At 41.1% G+C, this 17,150-nt stretch overlaps 1 non-coding gene across 1 annotated transcript; it reads right to left on the bottom strand.

Moving 5' to 3' along the window:
* Positions 1 to 10,311: 10,311 nt before the first annotated feature.
* On the bottom strand, positions 10,312 to 10,475 carry LOC146595292 (U1 spliceosomal RNA). Its single transcript, XR_014895966.1, has one exon. It is a non-coding gene; the product is annotated as a U1 spliceosomal RNA (small nuclear RNA).
* Positions 10,476 to 17,150: the final 6,675 nt, after the last annotated feature.

The raw sequence follows: 17,150 nt of genomic DNA, 5'->3' as shown, positions 1-17,150 counted from the left end.
GTATCAGTCACTCCCAGTGTTGTGTTATCTGCGAACTTGGTGAGAGTGGCCTTAGTTCCAGGTCATTAGTGAAGAGATTAAACAGTACTGGACCCATTATTGATCCCCAGGGGACACCACTAGTGACTGACCTCTGGCTGGACTTTGCACCACTGATTATAACCCTCTGAGCCTGGCAGTTGAGCCGGTTCTCAATCCACCTCACTGTCTGYTCATCTGGCCTGAACTTCCTGAGCTTGCCTATGAGGATGTTCTGGGAGATAGTGTCAAAAGCCCTACTAGAGTCACAGTAGACAACATGCACTACTCTCTCCTCAGCTACCCTGCCAGTCATCCCATTATAGAAGRCTATCAGGTAGGTTAAGCATGATTTCCTCTTCATAAGTCCATGCTGACTGCTTCCAGTGAGGTGAGGGTGTTTGGGSTTGGAAATGGTATCCAGGATGAGCTGCTCCATCATCTTTCCAGGGACTGAAGTGAGGCTGACYGGCCTGTAATTCCCTGCATCCACCTTCTTGCCTTTTTGAAATCTGGAGTGACATTTGCTTTCTTCTAGTCCTCAGGAACCTCTCCTGATTGCCATGTCCTTTCAAAGACGATTGAGAGTGGCCTTGCCATGATATCAGCCAGCTCCCTCAGCACGTGTGGGCGCATGCCATCAGGTAGGTAATTAGGTTAGGTAAAGACACTGCAGACAGTAACTTAACCAGATCTCACCTGCAGAACCATACTGTGTGTTGAGATGAGTTAACAATATTTCTCTTGATTGTGTGTTCATACAATACAACAGAAACCATTAAACGCACTGCGCAGTTGTAGAGTGTGCATTCATTAAAATTTTTCACTGATATATTTGCGCTGCAGGTGTAAATATGAGTCTAAGGCATAAAGATGTAGGATTCAATATATTAGCCTGATTTCTATACATCTATATAAGTCCTCATGTAAGTCTGTTCAAATGAGATACAGTATCCCTTGAAGACAGGGAAAAAAAGTATCATCCTCATGTGTATTTTCATGAGATGTTTTGGTCAAAGTTATGTCTGATCTCAAACAAGAATAAATAATATGCTACTTTCATTGATCCCAATTATGTGATTGAATAAAACATTATTAGCAAGCCCTATGTCCATGTGGGATGTAAGTCCATAATCTGTATCATTAAAGGATTTGACATTGCCTTATTTACTAGCAAAAGGCTTTCTGCCTCATAGTGTACTAATAAACTATTTGGAGCTTAGCCAAGCAAAGAAGCAGTCACTAGCTGAATCTGGTACCATCTGGGTARGCATCGCAACTGGGCTATGCCCAAGGGATATGAGCTTTTCAAAGCAAGAGGAAGCAGCCAGTGATCTGGTGGGAAATAGATGTTCATCTTCTTGACTGAATTAAGAAGTAAATGTGGACAAAGCTAGAGAGTAATGTTAAGCTGAATAAAAGCTCAGAAGGACCCAAAGTAATTATAAAATTATAAAAGCAGTTTCTAATATGAAGTTTTCTAGTTTCTAATAYGAAGAGCTCTTCTGAAAATGCCCTCAGATCCAAACTATGTGTTTGCAGCTTGTCACAGATTCTGAAGGACCTTTTGGATCTGGTCTTGGAGTAAGTATGTTTTTCCTGCCTCTCTCTCACCTGTGTTTTTTATAAACTTTAGTAACCCTGCTGTGTGCTTTCCATATGTAAATAAATACATGTATTTGCTTTCATCTTAAGTTCTCTTAACTGGGATTTCAGCAGATAGCTTTGATCAGATGGTTAGTTAAAGAATGCTATATCTGATACGGATTGCTGAGTGAATGTAAAATGCACAGTACGGAAGATTGTTTTGTCTTGTCTGTTCTATTTCTTCCATCTCAGTAGATGCAGGGAGTGGGTTGTACCTAAAAATTGTATAATATTTGTGAAACAGCCAGGCAAGTGAAAATAGTACTTTGCTGAAGAATTGAACACCGGTTGCTCAATCATCTTTGGGGTTCCAGGATTGGAAGTCAGAGTGAGTTAGAGTTGCCTTAGGAGGGGAARATAGAAACCGCCCTATGCAATTTGAGAGGGGAAGCCTAGTGAGAAGACTGGGCTCTGTGTGTGTTTGTGTGTGTGTGTGTGTCCATCTCTGTGTGTGTGATGATCATTAAAGCCAGGCAGTAGAATGCTGTAGGACTGCATTTGAATACTTCATTGTATTCAGAGAGAAGAAGGGAGCATCTCCATGGGGTTGARGAGAACTCAGCTGCATGTAAGCCCAGCAGATCAATGATACTCAGCTTAAAATACTAACAGAGTTAGTCAGCAGACTGAAAACTTAGGTAAAAAGCAGTTAAAGTATTGGAAAAAGTCTGAATAAAAGATATCTSTAATGCAATATAATCAGAGAACATGCCAAGTCAGGTGTTCCATTCTAACATGGGACACGTTTGAAGCTGAAGTGTGAGAAATAGCCAGAAACTGTGCTAAAGAAGTAGCTGTCAGTATCAAAAGTGGTCTGAACAGGTACCTGAGGAACAAGAGCTCAGATAGACACAGAAACAAAACAGTTGGCAGCAACACTTGCRCTGCTGGACATTGCCCAACTTTTGCAGTCTGTCTCGATTACAAAGAGAACAATACAAAGTGCTGAAAATGGTTCTATATGTTTTGAAAGAGAGGAAGATGTTCATTTAATAGAAGATCACAAAATGCTCATTTTGTTCTCCAAAGAACGACGGCTACCTAAACCACTTTTAGCAGTCCAGACCGAAGAGGTATGTTGAATTGTACTTTGTCCAAACATCTTTATTGACCTTTTAAAACTCTTGAGACAGACTGGTAGCAATTCAAGTTTTCAAAAAGCGAAAGCATCTATTAAACTTCACAACTCTGCTAATGAATGAAAGAGGAGCTGGGAGGCAATGCAGTCCATGATTTTATTATACCTGAAAAATGCTGTAAAGTTTGTGTCAGAATAATAGGGCATGTAGGATAACAATCTGAGGAAAAGTGTCTGACTCCTGAATAGTACTTACTGATGCTGATGCTGACTTGCTTGTGAAGGGTTTGACGTGTGTGTATTACAGCCTTCAGAGGCAAAGAATAAGTTGAAGGGAGAGTAGGTATGTTTCTGAGAAGAATATACAGGAAAATAAGTCTTAATAAATCCTAAATTCAAAGCTAGTTTCTAAGCATAGTTACAGGTCAACTGTCCTTAAGCTCTGCCACATGCAGAAATCTACTAAACATTTACAGCCCTTATGATGATCCATGTGAATGGTCCCAAATCTACAACAAATGCAGCCGTGATAGCCTGAAGGGCTAAAGAGGAACTAGAGAAGTTCATTCAGACAGATTTCTAGCAAAAGGATATGAAGTAGAGTAAGTTGATGTCAGTGGCAAGCTATGTTCTAGTGGGTGGGAGGCCAAAGCTGTCTTGGCAGAACAAGCTATCCGCAAATAGGACACAATGTCTTGTAATTGTTCTGGCCAAAATGCAGGGTAAGGTAAAGGATTACAAGCCTATCTGTAATGAGCGTCGGCAGCTGACTACAGATTTTACAAATTCTTCATTCATCTTTTGTGTGTAATCAAAGCTCAAGACGAGCTTGCTCAGATGCCGTGAGATATTCGAGAAACTCCTATCCACAGTAATTGACTTGGCTTTTGGGTACTGCATTTACTACTCTTGCTGTTGTGAGTGCTAAACCAGCAGTGCCAGTGTTAGAAAAATTATGTCATTGTTTTTATGGTGTCATTTTTTTTTAGTTACAAAGATAATGTAAAGCATGCAACTTATTTCCCTTATCACTTTCCGACTTGCTGAAAAAGTTCAATGTAATGCTTCAGGTTATCTTGCAGATACATGGCACTAAAAAGRGTACTGACAGAGATGTTGCTCTTTTTACTCTTTAAATATTACAAGATACTGCATGCAATCCTGATCTCCTGGTCTCCTGCTGGTTTTCTGTATAAGAAGGCAGAAATGGTTTTGTCAAGGTGATACAACAGGGCCTACCCAAGTGCTCAGGGGAAAGCGAGGGTAGTGAGTGTCCTGGCAGTTTGGAGAATTGCCATTAACCACTAATGAAATCCAGAATTCTTGGGTAGGAATCTTCTGAGGTCATTGGAATGGTTGCTGAGCTAAATGACAAAATAAAGAAACTTCACAAGCAAGTTATATTGCAGACCCTACACATTAAAAGTTTAAAAAGGTATTGTATCTGTGAAGCTTTGAATGTTGTGTGTTGGTGGGAAGTATCTCAGACTCCCCCCTTCCCAGATTTACTCACTGAAARTCAAATCTCCTTTAAAGGAAATCAGTCCAATGGGAACTTAGGTTCACCCAGAAAGCAGAATTGATAGGCATATCTGTAAATGTCAGGGAATATTCTCTGATAAAGCAGATAYAACTGATAAAACAGTTTAGGTTAACCTTACCAAAGAATGTCAGACAGTATGGAGTGAAGTACACTGGACTGGGAGATAAGCAGAGATAAGTGACTAGTGGGACAGGGTTTTTCCCACTTACCATTGTGCTTAAGAACAGTAAAGTGGAAAAAGGGGAAGACAAGGTTTTTGTGTGGGTTACAGAAAACTGCACTGATATTGTGCCTGGTGTATCATAACCTTGGTGGATAATTTACTGAACAACTTGAGCAGTACGAAGTACTACAGCCTGCCGAACTTCCCTTGCAAATCCCGCAGGAAATGTAGAAAGTTATATTCAATATGAATGTAGGCCTGTGAGTTCAAGACAAAGTCATCTGACTTGATTAATTGAGGAGTCACCTTTCCAAGACTTATGAGCTAAGTGTTTATAGGGCTATATGATTTGATGTATTGACAACACGGAGGTTGAGAAGAATGCAAAAACAAATGGAGTTTGTACTGAAAAAATTAGATAAGATACTAAAGTGCAAATATAAAATTGGAATATACAATTTTAGTGGAAAATGGCAGGGGATGATAAGGTGAGAAGTAATCATTCTCTAAGAGGTCAAGATAAACACTCTGGGRATTGCCTTGTACCAAAAACAAACAAAAAATCAGTCAGTCGTAGAATTCAGTTCTCAGAATTGAGTTAAATGTCATAGAATTCGATTTTTACTGAAGACTTGTGGTCTTTAATAACCACAGATAACTTCAGTGGTATTGTTGCTCTTATTAGGGCAGGTGGCAGAAAGTGTCAGCTTGAGAAGTTAATCTGAACAGATCCTTATCACAGAAGCTTTGAGCAGGTTAAAGAAACTTTCTGACCTTACCTACATTAGCCTAGACTACAGTAAAAGACTGGAACCACATACTGGTGCTTCGGATGCAGTTCTATGGCTGATACTTTTCCTAGCATGGAAAGGGAATGAGAAAAGACCATGAAAAGAAATGCTCCAAAARGAGTACATTGGGTGGGCTATTAGACAGCTGAAATGCTATTTCCTTAATCACAAATTGAGGGTCCCCAAGGAATGAGTGGAAGTGAGATTTTTGTCAATGTCTCACAGTCTCCACATGAATGTCCTTTACCCATAGGGGGAAAAGCTTGACAACCTTAAAATTAATTCAAAATGAAAAAAAAATTTGAATGAGTGAACGTTAGCAGGTCTGATTACACATTTGTTCATTTGACAAGCCTCTGTGCTTAAAGGATTTTGTGAAGTTGCACAGGGGAAGAGAGAAATTCACAACCATTTTTATGCATTTCTATTAGTTACCCACTATTGTTTTCTTGTTATTGTGTAGCGTGTTCTATAACTACACAGAAAGAGAGTAAATGGATTTTTTTTTCTGAGATAACTGCAAAGATATTGCAGAATATGATTACCTGCTGAGCTCCTTCCGACTGAAGAAGCTGAAAGCTGCTTGCTGTATCAAGACTGCTTAACAACCTTCTTGCTGTCAAATGTACTTCTTGACATTTCATCAATATTCTTTGAAARTCATGAAAAAATGTGAAAATTCACAACTTCTGTATTTGGATTGACTTGCCAGAATTCAAGATTCAATTGTAATTCCTTCTCCCCAAAGCTGATTCTGACTTATTATTGCATAACTTTTATCTTTTCCAGCTTCCCTAGGTGCGGGAGAAAAGAGATTGCTACATAGTCAAAATTCAACCCGTTTTGCTATATTGGTATAAAAATAAAGCTTCCAGGAGGAATCAAATTTGCAATTGTTTGTATTTGAGGCAGAACATTAATTGTTTTAGTAGATCATTTGACTTATAATTGGGAAATCCATTGGCAGGAAGCATATTCTGTAAGTGCATAGTTATAACACTGTGCATTTCCAAATTACTAAGATTTACAAAACATGTCTTGAATRTCAAATTTTATCTATTACATTATTTATATCTTAAATCTCTTGCTAATTCTTTGTATATATCATTTATTGCATTTGTCACACCTTTTTAAAAGYTTCTCTACTGGTAACCTATTTCAACAAGATCTGAAAGAGTGTTTGCAGATCTTTAGATTTAAGAAGACATTAACTGTAGATTTATAACTACCAGTATTAATAGGAGATTAATAGAAACAAGAAAGTGAGATTCATTGTATAGAAACTATTAAATAACATATCTGGAAAAATAATGACCTWAAGTTCAATCAGTTGGTCAAAATCTTTGGTAAGCAGGTGGAAAGACATGCACACAATATGAATAGCAAATCAGCAAAATGCAGTACTGTGAAGTGATACAGTGGTGAAACCACCAATGTAAGGTTTGAGTTCCTGTAACAGAAGCATGACGTCCTTGAGTGGAGAGATGATCGTTGCTACAGAAGCATCACCTAGTGTAATGGAAAAGCAGCAGAGGAAAGCAGCAAACCTAGGCACAGATTACAAGTTCCGTATATGGCATTTCCATTTCTTTTGATGAAAATTGCATCTGCTTATCACAGTAAAGACTCTAACCTAGAATTAGCAGGCTGAAGGAATGCATTTAAAAGGAAAAGCTAAAAGAGATAATTACTAATTACTATAATATATTCAATAGCATTACAAATAAGAAGTATTCATATAAAAATTATGTGAAGCATTACATATCTTTAAATACTGGCTAAATTAAAGGAGAAAAAAAACYCTTTGGCTATATTTTTGGAAAATTTCCCTTGAGCTTCCTCATTCATATGAAGTTGTGTATGTATGTAACTGTGCTGTCAGTTACATAAAAAGTCTGACATAAAACGTTGCACAGGCAAACTCTATTTTAGAGTTTTCCTCAGCTCTTGACTTTGCAACCTTAAATATTTTTCTAGGCTATAAAAAAAAGAAAAAAAAAGAAAGAAAAAAGAAAAGAATCACAGAATCATGGCATGGTTGAGGTTGGAMGGGACCTTTGGAGATCATCTAGTCCAAACCCCCTGCTCAAGCAGGGTCACTTAGAGCATGTTGCCCAGGACCCTCTCCAAACGGCTTTTGAATATTTTCGAGGATGGAGATTCCACAACGTCTCTGGGCAACCTGTTCCAGTGCTCAGACATCCACACAGTGAAGAAGATTTTCATCACGTTCASATGGAATTTCCTGTGTTTCAGTTTGTGCCCGTTGCCTCTTGTCCTGTCACTGGGCACCACTGAGAAGAGTCTGGCCCCATGCTCTTGATACCCTCCCTTAAGATATTTGTGTATGTTAATAAGATCCCACCCCAGTTTTCTCCAGACTGACCAGTCCTAGTTCTTGCAGCCTTTCCTCATATGAGAGGTGCGCCAAACCCTTCACCATCTTAGTAGCCCTTTGCTGGACTTGCTCCAGTAACTGCGTGTCTCTCTTGTAGGGGGGAGCCCCGCACTGAACCTAGCACTCCAGATGGGGCCTCACTAGGACTGAGTAGAGGGGGAGGATCACCTCCATCGACCTGCTAGCAACGTTCTTCCCACCAGAACCCCAAGGTCCTYCTTTGCACAGCTGCTCCCCAGCAGGTAGCCCCCAGCCTCTTCTGCTGCCCGGGGTTCTTCCTCCCCAGGGGCAGGCCTCTGCGCTTCCCTTTGTTGAGCTTCATGAGGTTCCTCTCTGCCCAGCTCTCCAGCCTGTCCAGGTCCCTCTGAATGGCAGCAGATCCCTCTGGTGTATCAGCCACTCCTCCCAGTTTGGAGTCATCTGCACACTTGCTGAAGGTGCACCCCATCCCTTCATCCAGGTCACTGATGAATAAGTTGCACAAAACYGGACCCACTGTTGACCCTKGGGGACACCACTAGCTACAGGCCTCCAGCTAGACTTTGCRCCACTGATCACAACCCTCTGAGCTTTGCCRTTCAGCTGGTTCTCCACCCACTTCACTGTCCACTTACTTATCCCACACTTCCTGAGCTTRCTTRKGARGATKTTCTGGGAGAYGGTGTCWAAAGCCTTCCTGAAGTCAATGCAAACAACATCCACTGCTCTCCCCTCATCTATCCAGCCAGTCATTCCATCAYAGAAGGCTGTGAGGTTTGTTAAGCAGGATTTCCTCTTTGTGAATCCATGCTGACTATACCTGGCCACCTTCTTACTCTTGCTATGCTTGGAGGTGGCATCCAGGATGAGCTGCTCYATCGCCTTTCCAGGGACTGAGGTGAGGCAGACTGGCCTGTGGTTCCCTGKGTCCTCCTYCTTGCCCTTTTTAAAGGCTAGAGAGAGAACWGCTTTCTTCCAGYCCTCAGGCAGCTCTTCCGACCATCATATTSTTTCAAAGATGATTGAGAGTGGCCKTGTAGTGATGTCAGCCGGTTCCCTCTGCACTTGTGGGTGTTTCAAGGCCCATGGACTTTGGGATGTCCAGTTTGCCTAAATGATCCCTAACCTAATCCTCCATGACCAAGGGAAAGTTTTCCTTTCTTCACACTTTCTCCCTGGTCTCCATGRTCTGGGATTCCTGAGGGTTGGCCTTAACAGCAAAGGCTGAGGGACAGAAGGAATTCGRTAACTCTTCCTTCTCTATATCCTTCATCACCAGGGCATCACCCCATTCAACAGCTGGCCCACATTTTCCCTAGTCTTCCTTTTGCTACCAGTGTATCTGAAGAAGCCTTTGTTGTTGTCCTTGACATACCTTTCCATATTTAACTTCAAAAGGGCTTTGGCCTTCCTTGTTGCATCCCTGCATACTCTGACAGTGTTTCTATATTCCTCCCAAGCGGTCTGTCCTTGCTTCCACCTTCTCTACACTTCTTGCTTACGTTTGAATTTTGCCAGGARCTCCTTGCTCATCCATGCAGGTCTCCTACCCCCTCTGCCTGACTTCTTGCTCATTGGGATGCACTACTCTTGAGCTTGGAGGAAATGATCCTTGAATATTAACCAGTTTTCTTGGACCCTCCCCCCTTCCTTCTTGGGCCCTATACCATGGGATTCTTCCAAGAAGGTCCGTGAAGAGGCTGAAACTGGCTCTCCTGAAGCCAAGGGTTGTGATCATACTTTTTGCCCTGCTTCCACCTTGCAGGATCCTGAACTCCACCATCTCATGGTCACTTCAGCCAAGGCTGTCCTCAACCTTCATATCTCTAACCAGCCCTTTCTTGTTTGTTAGTTCAAGGTCCAGCAGCGTACCTCTCCTTGTTGGCTCCTCCATCACCTATGTCAGAAAGTTATCATCAGTGCTCTTCAGGAACCTCATGCATTGTTTGTGTTTGCTATGTTGTTCCTCCAGCAGATTCCAGGATGGTTAAAGGCCCTCATGAAAACCAGGGCCTGTGACTGGGAGACTACTTCCAGCTCTCTGTAGAAGGCCTCACTGACTTTCTCTTCTTGATCAGRTGGCCTGTTTACACCAGTGTCACCCATATTAGTCCACTCTTTAATCCTTACCCGTAAGCTCTTGACCCTGCTCATCATCCACCCCTAGGCAGAGCTCCATGCATTCCAGTTGCTCTCTCACATAAAGGATGACTTTCTCACCTCGCTTTCCTGGCATATCCTTACTAAAGAGCATGTACATCTCCATGGCAGTACTCCAGTCACGAGAGCTATCCCACCATGTCTCTGTAATCGCAACAAGATCATGGCCCTGCGACCACACACAGAGCTCTGGTTCTTCCTGTTTTTTTCCCCATGCTGCATGTGTTTGGTTCAGGCACTTCAGAGAGGTGTCTGAGCATGCTGATATCCCAGGAGGGGTGCAAGGGGATTCCCAATAGTCTTGTCTTGGGGATTCTTCCTTAGCTGCATGCATCTGCTGGAGGTATCCCCACCTAAGCCCAGTTTTGCTGACTACATGGTCCATATAACTCTCCCCATCTCCTATCTTTCTGAATTTAAAGCCTTCCTCACTACATTGGCCAGCCTGTTGACAAAGGCATGTGTGTCCCATCTAGTGAGGTGGATCCCATCTCTCCMAATCAGTTGCTGATCTTCAAAGAGGGTTTCAAAAAGATAAAAATAGTGTGAACACAGTCCTCCACTACCACAAATTATGCAGTCGATTTTTCCACATTTGTGAGAATTGCAGGGATCAGCATACCCRGAGTGCAAAAGATGAGCCTCACCCTGGGAAACCCACCTGTCTGATCATGGTGTCTCCCCTGCCAGGTAAGCGCCAGGTAAGCGGTGGACAAAAGAACAGGTAGAAATCTATCAYGTGATGTTATGTTGTCATTCAGACCAAACATTATGAAGGAATGGTTTTCTCTTTGGCTTGGCTTCCTAGTGAGGGTGAATTTGAACCCATCTCTCTGTACTCTCTGAAAAGGCAAAGGCAGCTCAGATGGGCTATTGCAGAGCAGAAATCCTGTTCAACAGCCGCCTATAGGATTCTCTCTCTAATCAGCATCTTCAAGAAATTTACCTGAGAAACTCATAACAAATCTCTRTTGAGCACTTATGAATTTGACTTTTTTGAAAGTTTTTGAAAATATGCCAAATTATTTTTTTTCAGGGAGAGTTGATGTCATGTCGCTGTATAAAAGCTCCAGCTCATAGTTCATAGTATTTCAGCTTTCACAAACAGACGTGTCTCAAAGAAAAGTCATAAAGATTTATTAAAGCGGTCAAAACAAAATACTGTCCTTTTGTCCTGTTCTTGGAAATGCCTGAACCGTTCTGGGCAAAATCAAAATAAAAAAGTGAGATATAAATACGGAAAATTTCAGTCAAGTTGTACAGTCTGATAAAATTAAAAATCAAGTAGAAATACCAGCTTATATCATATTTTAATTACTTTTTCATTTTTAAGATGCATAGTTATATCATCTCATAATTCTGTCCTCTGAAGAATGGATTAAATTCCATTCTTGCCTGTGTTTCTTAGGATCTCTTAGACAGAATATGAAGTAGCATTGGTTCCAGTCACTTATTTTTCATTATCCCTTAGAAATTGAAAGTTGTTCCCAAAGAAGAATGAAGGTCAAATTGTTTAATTAAAAGAAGGGGTTTTTTTTGTTTTAAATAGGGATGGAAACTGAGAACAGTCTGCAAGACACATTGAGCTCCAAAGAGTTTCAGTTTAATCTAGTTTAGATTTAATTTAGTTTTAATTGCCCTGAATACCAAACTTATCTCACAAGTCTAGAAWGTACTTTGATTAAAGAGAGCTAAAGAGATGTAATGACAGGAAACTAAAAGAGACAAGAAGAAAAACAACTCTCACATATGGCATCTCTAGCTCAGGTCTCTGTATTCTTCTCTCTCTCATTTCATTTATTTGTTTGGATTTTATGATTCTTTTTTATGCCAAAGATAGGGCACAATGTTTGTCATTTCAGGCAAACTGAAAAGGTAATATCAGAATTGGAACAGTATCTTGCTGGATCAAGCGTGCTGTCTGGGGAGAAATGTACAATATCAGTTCTTCCTCTGCTAACAGTTGTTTCTGTCCCTTAGAGTTTCTAACAACTTCTCCTTCCCCAACTCTGCCTGAAAGCATTTATGACTAAATTTTTGGAAAAAAAAAAAAAAAAGCATTTCAAATATCTCTTAGTTTTGCCTTATGCCATAATTAGCCTGAAATGTCAGGGCACCAAAATTTTAGTTTGCATGTTAATTGCTCTTTACTAATATAGCAGAAAAAAATCTAGCTCAGTTTCTACAGCAACAAGAGGATTTTTTTAATAGTTTTCACTTGTTATGTGACCCATTGGTTATAACATTTATTTTAATATGATATGTAAATAAGACTATATTATTCTATACGCTTGTTTATGAATACTTTCCTAGCTAAGCAATTAAAATTCTTTGATAAAAAAAGGAGGAGGGCATACACGGCCAGCAGCACAACTGATTTTTGTCTCTCTGGTAGTACAAAGATTTTTTTTTTACCTGTGAGCTGAAGGGCTGGGTGCCTCTGATTGCAATTTTTTTCAGGTGATTTGGTAAAACATCTTACCTTTTTCTTGCCCTCCTTCTGCGGGAGAGTTTTGAAAAGCATAACGCAAACTAAAAACCTTACACATTGTCACCCTCTATAAAGGTGTGATGTATCAATGGTGGTTTAATATGGAGCTTTCTTGTAATAGAGACAGACAGGTGCTTGATGAAGTAGTTAATGAGAAAGAATGATGCTTGGAACAGTTGATAAAGCTGGTCCTGCATGTCCTACTGATACATGGTTTATCTGTTTCAGGTAGGCAATACTGCAAATAATAAACGGAGACAAACTGTGGCAATCATGTAAGCACAGGGCTTCCGAAATCACCACACTTGTGGTTAACCTTAACAGAGCAACACTTGCTTGATTCTAACAGAGTCGCGTTAGGGGTAAAAAAGAAAAAAAAAAGTCTTTCTGGAGGGTTCACATTTATTTAATGAAATAGGAGAAGGGTCCTATTTCAGGGTATTTAAATTCCGATTTTAGCAAATAAAGTTGAAAATTATCTTTTTCYCCCCAGTATTCCTGTTGTTCTTAAAATCCAACTATTGCAATAGTGGATTAAAATGATGGAAAAAAATCRAATTAGTCTGTTTTTTCCCTTATGATTAATGAAGGAAAATGAAATAAAAATTATCTTCAGTACAGCAAAGTAAGTTTGCAGAAAAGCCTATCTATCTGCAGGATTTTTCCTGTTTTTCTTCCAAATTTCCTCAGATTTTTTTTTATTAGATGCAACAAATACTTAAAAAATATAGGGAAATCAGCACAAATCCAAAAACAAATGCAGACATCCTGTTATTCRTAAGAAAAATCCTCAAAGGGAACCAATGACACATCAGACCTGCAGAAAACTCTGCCCCAGATTTTACTCCTTAGCTATATCATGCAATATAAAGTGAAAATCTGTGGAAAATAGGGATATGTGATATTTTACCTCTGTGCTTAGTGTGCTTGGCTATTTGGATGCTGGGCATGTTATATCCGCTGTTTTCTCCTGGTACTGTCCAAGTTATCCTAGAGCATTCAGATAAGGAAGAAGATCAGGAAGAAAACAATAATAAAGTACCCTTGGGCAAATTTGGTGGCAGAGATGGTAAATGAAAATTTATAGTTGTATTAAGGTTCCTTCTGGGAGTCCAAAGACTCACTCCTGCCTTCTCTCCTGCATGCTTTGCTGCTGCGTGCAAGCCCTACCTTCTTACTCAGAGTAGTTCCTCCTCTAATGTCAAGCATCTGCCCCTCTGGACTATCTATCAAGGAGTGATAACAAAGCATCTAAAAGAGATATTAAGCTGTAGACATTGGGGCTCAAACCTGTCTTCGGATATTAAAAAGGAGAAGAGTGCGTGTTCCTTACTCCTGTGGCGCTCTCATGGCTTCCCAAGAGATACCTGGTATTGCTTCCCGTTACAGACAGGAYACCAAGTTAGAGGGATTTTAAGCCAGACTCGATATTGGCAATTTTTGTGTTCAGGCCAGAAGTATAAATTTTTGACATAATGAATTGGTTGTTTCTGAATTATAAAAAATATCTCTAGGAGGGTATCTTGAGGTCATTTACCAGAAAAAAAGACTCTTTCCCCACAACAGGTTAAGAATTCAAACAGACTTTGTTATCATTAACCCATGTTTGTATGTTTAGATTTGCCTTAGTTATACTGAGTGGTGCTCTGACATCTCTCAAAAGTCATTTCCATTTGCAGCAGTGCAAGTACTGCAAGTCCCGTTAAAGCACCTGCTTGTGAAATGTCGTTTTCAAAAAATTTTTAAATAGCTAGATCTAGAAAGGAGTGAGGATCCAGCAGGAGGAAATTGTTTTTCTGCTAAATTTAGGACTGCCAAGATTTCGTGACAGATAAAAGTTCAATTTCCCAGGTAAAACTCAGCCTAATTCTTTTGATAGCTGCAAGTAGCTTTGAAGACATGACAGGCAAGGTGTGGTTTATGTGACTAAAAGTATACGTCTGTTGATGTTTTCGGCATTATAATGCTTGGCAGTGATTCATCTTGAGGATTAGCACACTTTTAAGCAACACGCCCAACATCTAAAACCACCACCCATCCGGATTCAGATGACGGGGCTCAGGAGGATGTCAGCTTTGCCTCTCTTACACACGTGGCRCACACAGTGGTCACAGCTTTAGCGCTATGACTTGACTTGGTTCATCTCTACTTCTGTATGTCCGTGCTGTCTGTTTCCACGTCAAAGCCGCACAGAGCCCGTGTGGCAGGCTCACTCTTCCCTCCAGCAATGTCACCACCTTCCTTGAAGCACGTGTGATTATCAGCAGTCTGACAGCTAACTGCTTGTGGTGCTTGGCTGGACTGATGGCAGCTGACCACCTTCAGCCCTCGYGGTAGGAGGCTTTTGGAGCTCATACAGACTAATCCTGCGTCATCCCAGAAGTGCCCAGCATCTCTGCCTGCAGAGGCTCAAGGTTATCATCGGGGGATGCTATGCCTTGCAGAGTTAGGTCCACAGGCACAAAACTTTCCCATTAAGAGGAGAAAGAGGCAATAACAAGYCTCTGGAAAAAAAGACAAGAAGCCTTGTAGAAGATGCTTTGTGGCCTGGAGAAGTCATGCGGCAGAGTGGAGGCACCATGAATGGCACTGGCCCAGGAGTGCTGGGCTTGGTGGTGCTTAGGAATGCCAAAARCCACTTTTTCAGCTAAGTGGGGAATGCCTGAGCACTCCCACAAGAGAGAAATAGCCCAGGTAGGTGTGCACAAGGAGAAAAAAAGGGTTTTCTTACAAGAGTGTTACAAAGCAATGCAAGGCTGAGCCAGATGATGGGGATGCTTAGCTGGATTTCTACATTATGAACAGGTTTGACCAAAGATTTTTCTCATGTAATGATTTGTTGTTGAAGAAGAGCTTTTACCTCAAGGGCTGCTTTTCAGATTAGCCAGGCTATCCAGGGAAACCTCTCTGAAGCCAGATGTAAATGTTTTTCTGTGGAATGAATCCCAAAGAATGTTTCTGCACAACTAGAAAGTCTCTGCTAAAACACTACAGTCTGTGCRCATATCTGTGCCGCACCTGAAAATTGCAATGAGCAATTGATTACCGACGTACATGCTGCTTTGGGATTAAGAAATACATGTGTGTCTCTTGTGATGGTGGTGGTGGTGAAGTAACAGTGTGCCAGCTGTTTAAAACTCTTGGCATGAGCACCATTATTCTGCATAAATATATTGTGCCAAATTCACTTTTTGTATTGCATTGGCTGATCATTGATTCACTTGCTAAACAAAATATCAGATTTAACAAAATATCAAAATATCAAATTTATTTGCCAAGTATGATATGTAATTCTCTCCGCTTGGCAGTTTGAGTGTATTGGGCATGATTTTATTGGCTTGCGTGAGTTGCTCGCTGCTTTATTATGCATCAAGTAAAGTTTGGGGTGTGACTGTCACTTCTAATTTCTCTGCAATTAAGCGGACAACAGCACATGGTTAAATAAACAGTGTGTCATTAAAACCACCCATATGCACATATGCACCAAGACAAATGTAATAGTGAACTGGAACATGCTGGTTCTTAAGAAAAAGGAAATCAGCTGTCTTAACTATCAAAGCAGTGCCAATCTTGTTTCCCTTTGTTTTTTATCTCTTCCTATACTTACTGCTTACTGCTGCTGCTGATGTGCATCTTCCTATGATGCATCCGTGTTTGGTTGCTGTAGGCTCCCTGCTCTTTCAAAGAAGAGAAGTAGCTACTATCCAAGGGCAATTCTGGCTCTGGCGGTGTCACTTGGAGTTCCTCTCTCTCTTCTTCTGTAGATGAAGACTAGAATGACCAAGTTTCCAACGTAAGGGATGTCATTTAGATAGGATGAATCTAGATGATCCTTTGTCGTATTTCATAAGAGCTAAGAGAAGAAGGACTGTTTCCCCATACTTGTTAGCGCTACCCAGCCCCTAGAGAACTGTTGCCTATTCTGTGTTTTGAACAGTTGGCAGACTGGGAAACACCAAGTATTAGGATTTTGAGAAGTTCCTTAATCTGGCTGGGAAGTTCACAGAATCACAGAATGGCAGAATCACAGGGTGGTTGAGGTTAGAAGGGACCTCTGGAGATCATCTAGTCCAACCCCCCTGCTCAAGCAGGGTCACCTAGAGCATGTTAGACAGGGTTGCATCCAGGCAGGCCTTGAAGATCTCCAGAGAAGGAGACTCCACAACCTGTGCCAGTGCTCCGTCACTCTCATAGTAAAGAAGTTCTTCCTCATATTCAGGCGGAACGTCCTGTGGTTCAGTTTGTACCTGTTGCTTCTTGTCCTGTCACTTGGCATCACTGAGAAGAGTCAGCCCCATGCTCTTGACACCCTCCCTTAAGATATTTGTAGACACTGATAAGATCCCACCTCAATCTTCTCTTCTCCAGGCTAAACAGRCCCAGCTCTCACAGCTGTTCCTCACATTAGAGATGCTCCAGTCCCCCGATCATCTTCATAGCCCCACACTGGACTATCTCCAGTAGCTTCATGTCTCTCTTGTACTGGGATACCATTTGCCTTCTTGGCTGCAAGAGCACGTTGCTGGCTCATGACCAGCTTGCTGAGAAGACACTTTGTCCCTTCAACTAGCTCACTGATAAGTAAGTTTAACAAGACTGGACCCAGTTTTAGCTATACATTAAGATTCTTTGTTTGCTTTTCAGTGGAAGTAGCTGAGAGCAAGTATCTGTGAGATGAAATAGAGTTTAGGCTACTCTCTCTCTGTGGTTAGAAAAGGAAGCCAGGTTGAAGGAGAGGCCACTGTCATCCTCATCGAGCTGACTTAGCCCCTGCTCCTGTCCTTTGCTCTGGTTAGGCAGACTGAGCCAAAATAACCCCTGGGGTGTCAAAGCCCCCAGGCTGATGAAATACCCAAAGCACTCTTCTTGACTGCTCGGTGAG

Source organism: Rhea americana, unplaced genomic scaffold (genome assembly GCF_003343005.1).
Source record: "Rhea americana isolate MKP2758 unplaced genomic scaffold, rheAme1 scaffold_23, whole genome shotgun sequence".
In the NCBI taxonomy this organism is placed as follows: Eukaryota; Metazoa; Chordata; class Aves; order Rheiformes; family Rheidae; genus Rhea; species Rhea americana.
The sequence above is the reverse complement of the archived record's forward strand: the minus strand, read 5'-3'. Positions and strand labels throughout refer to the sequence as shown.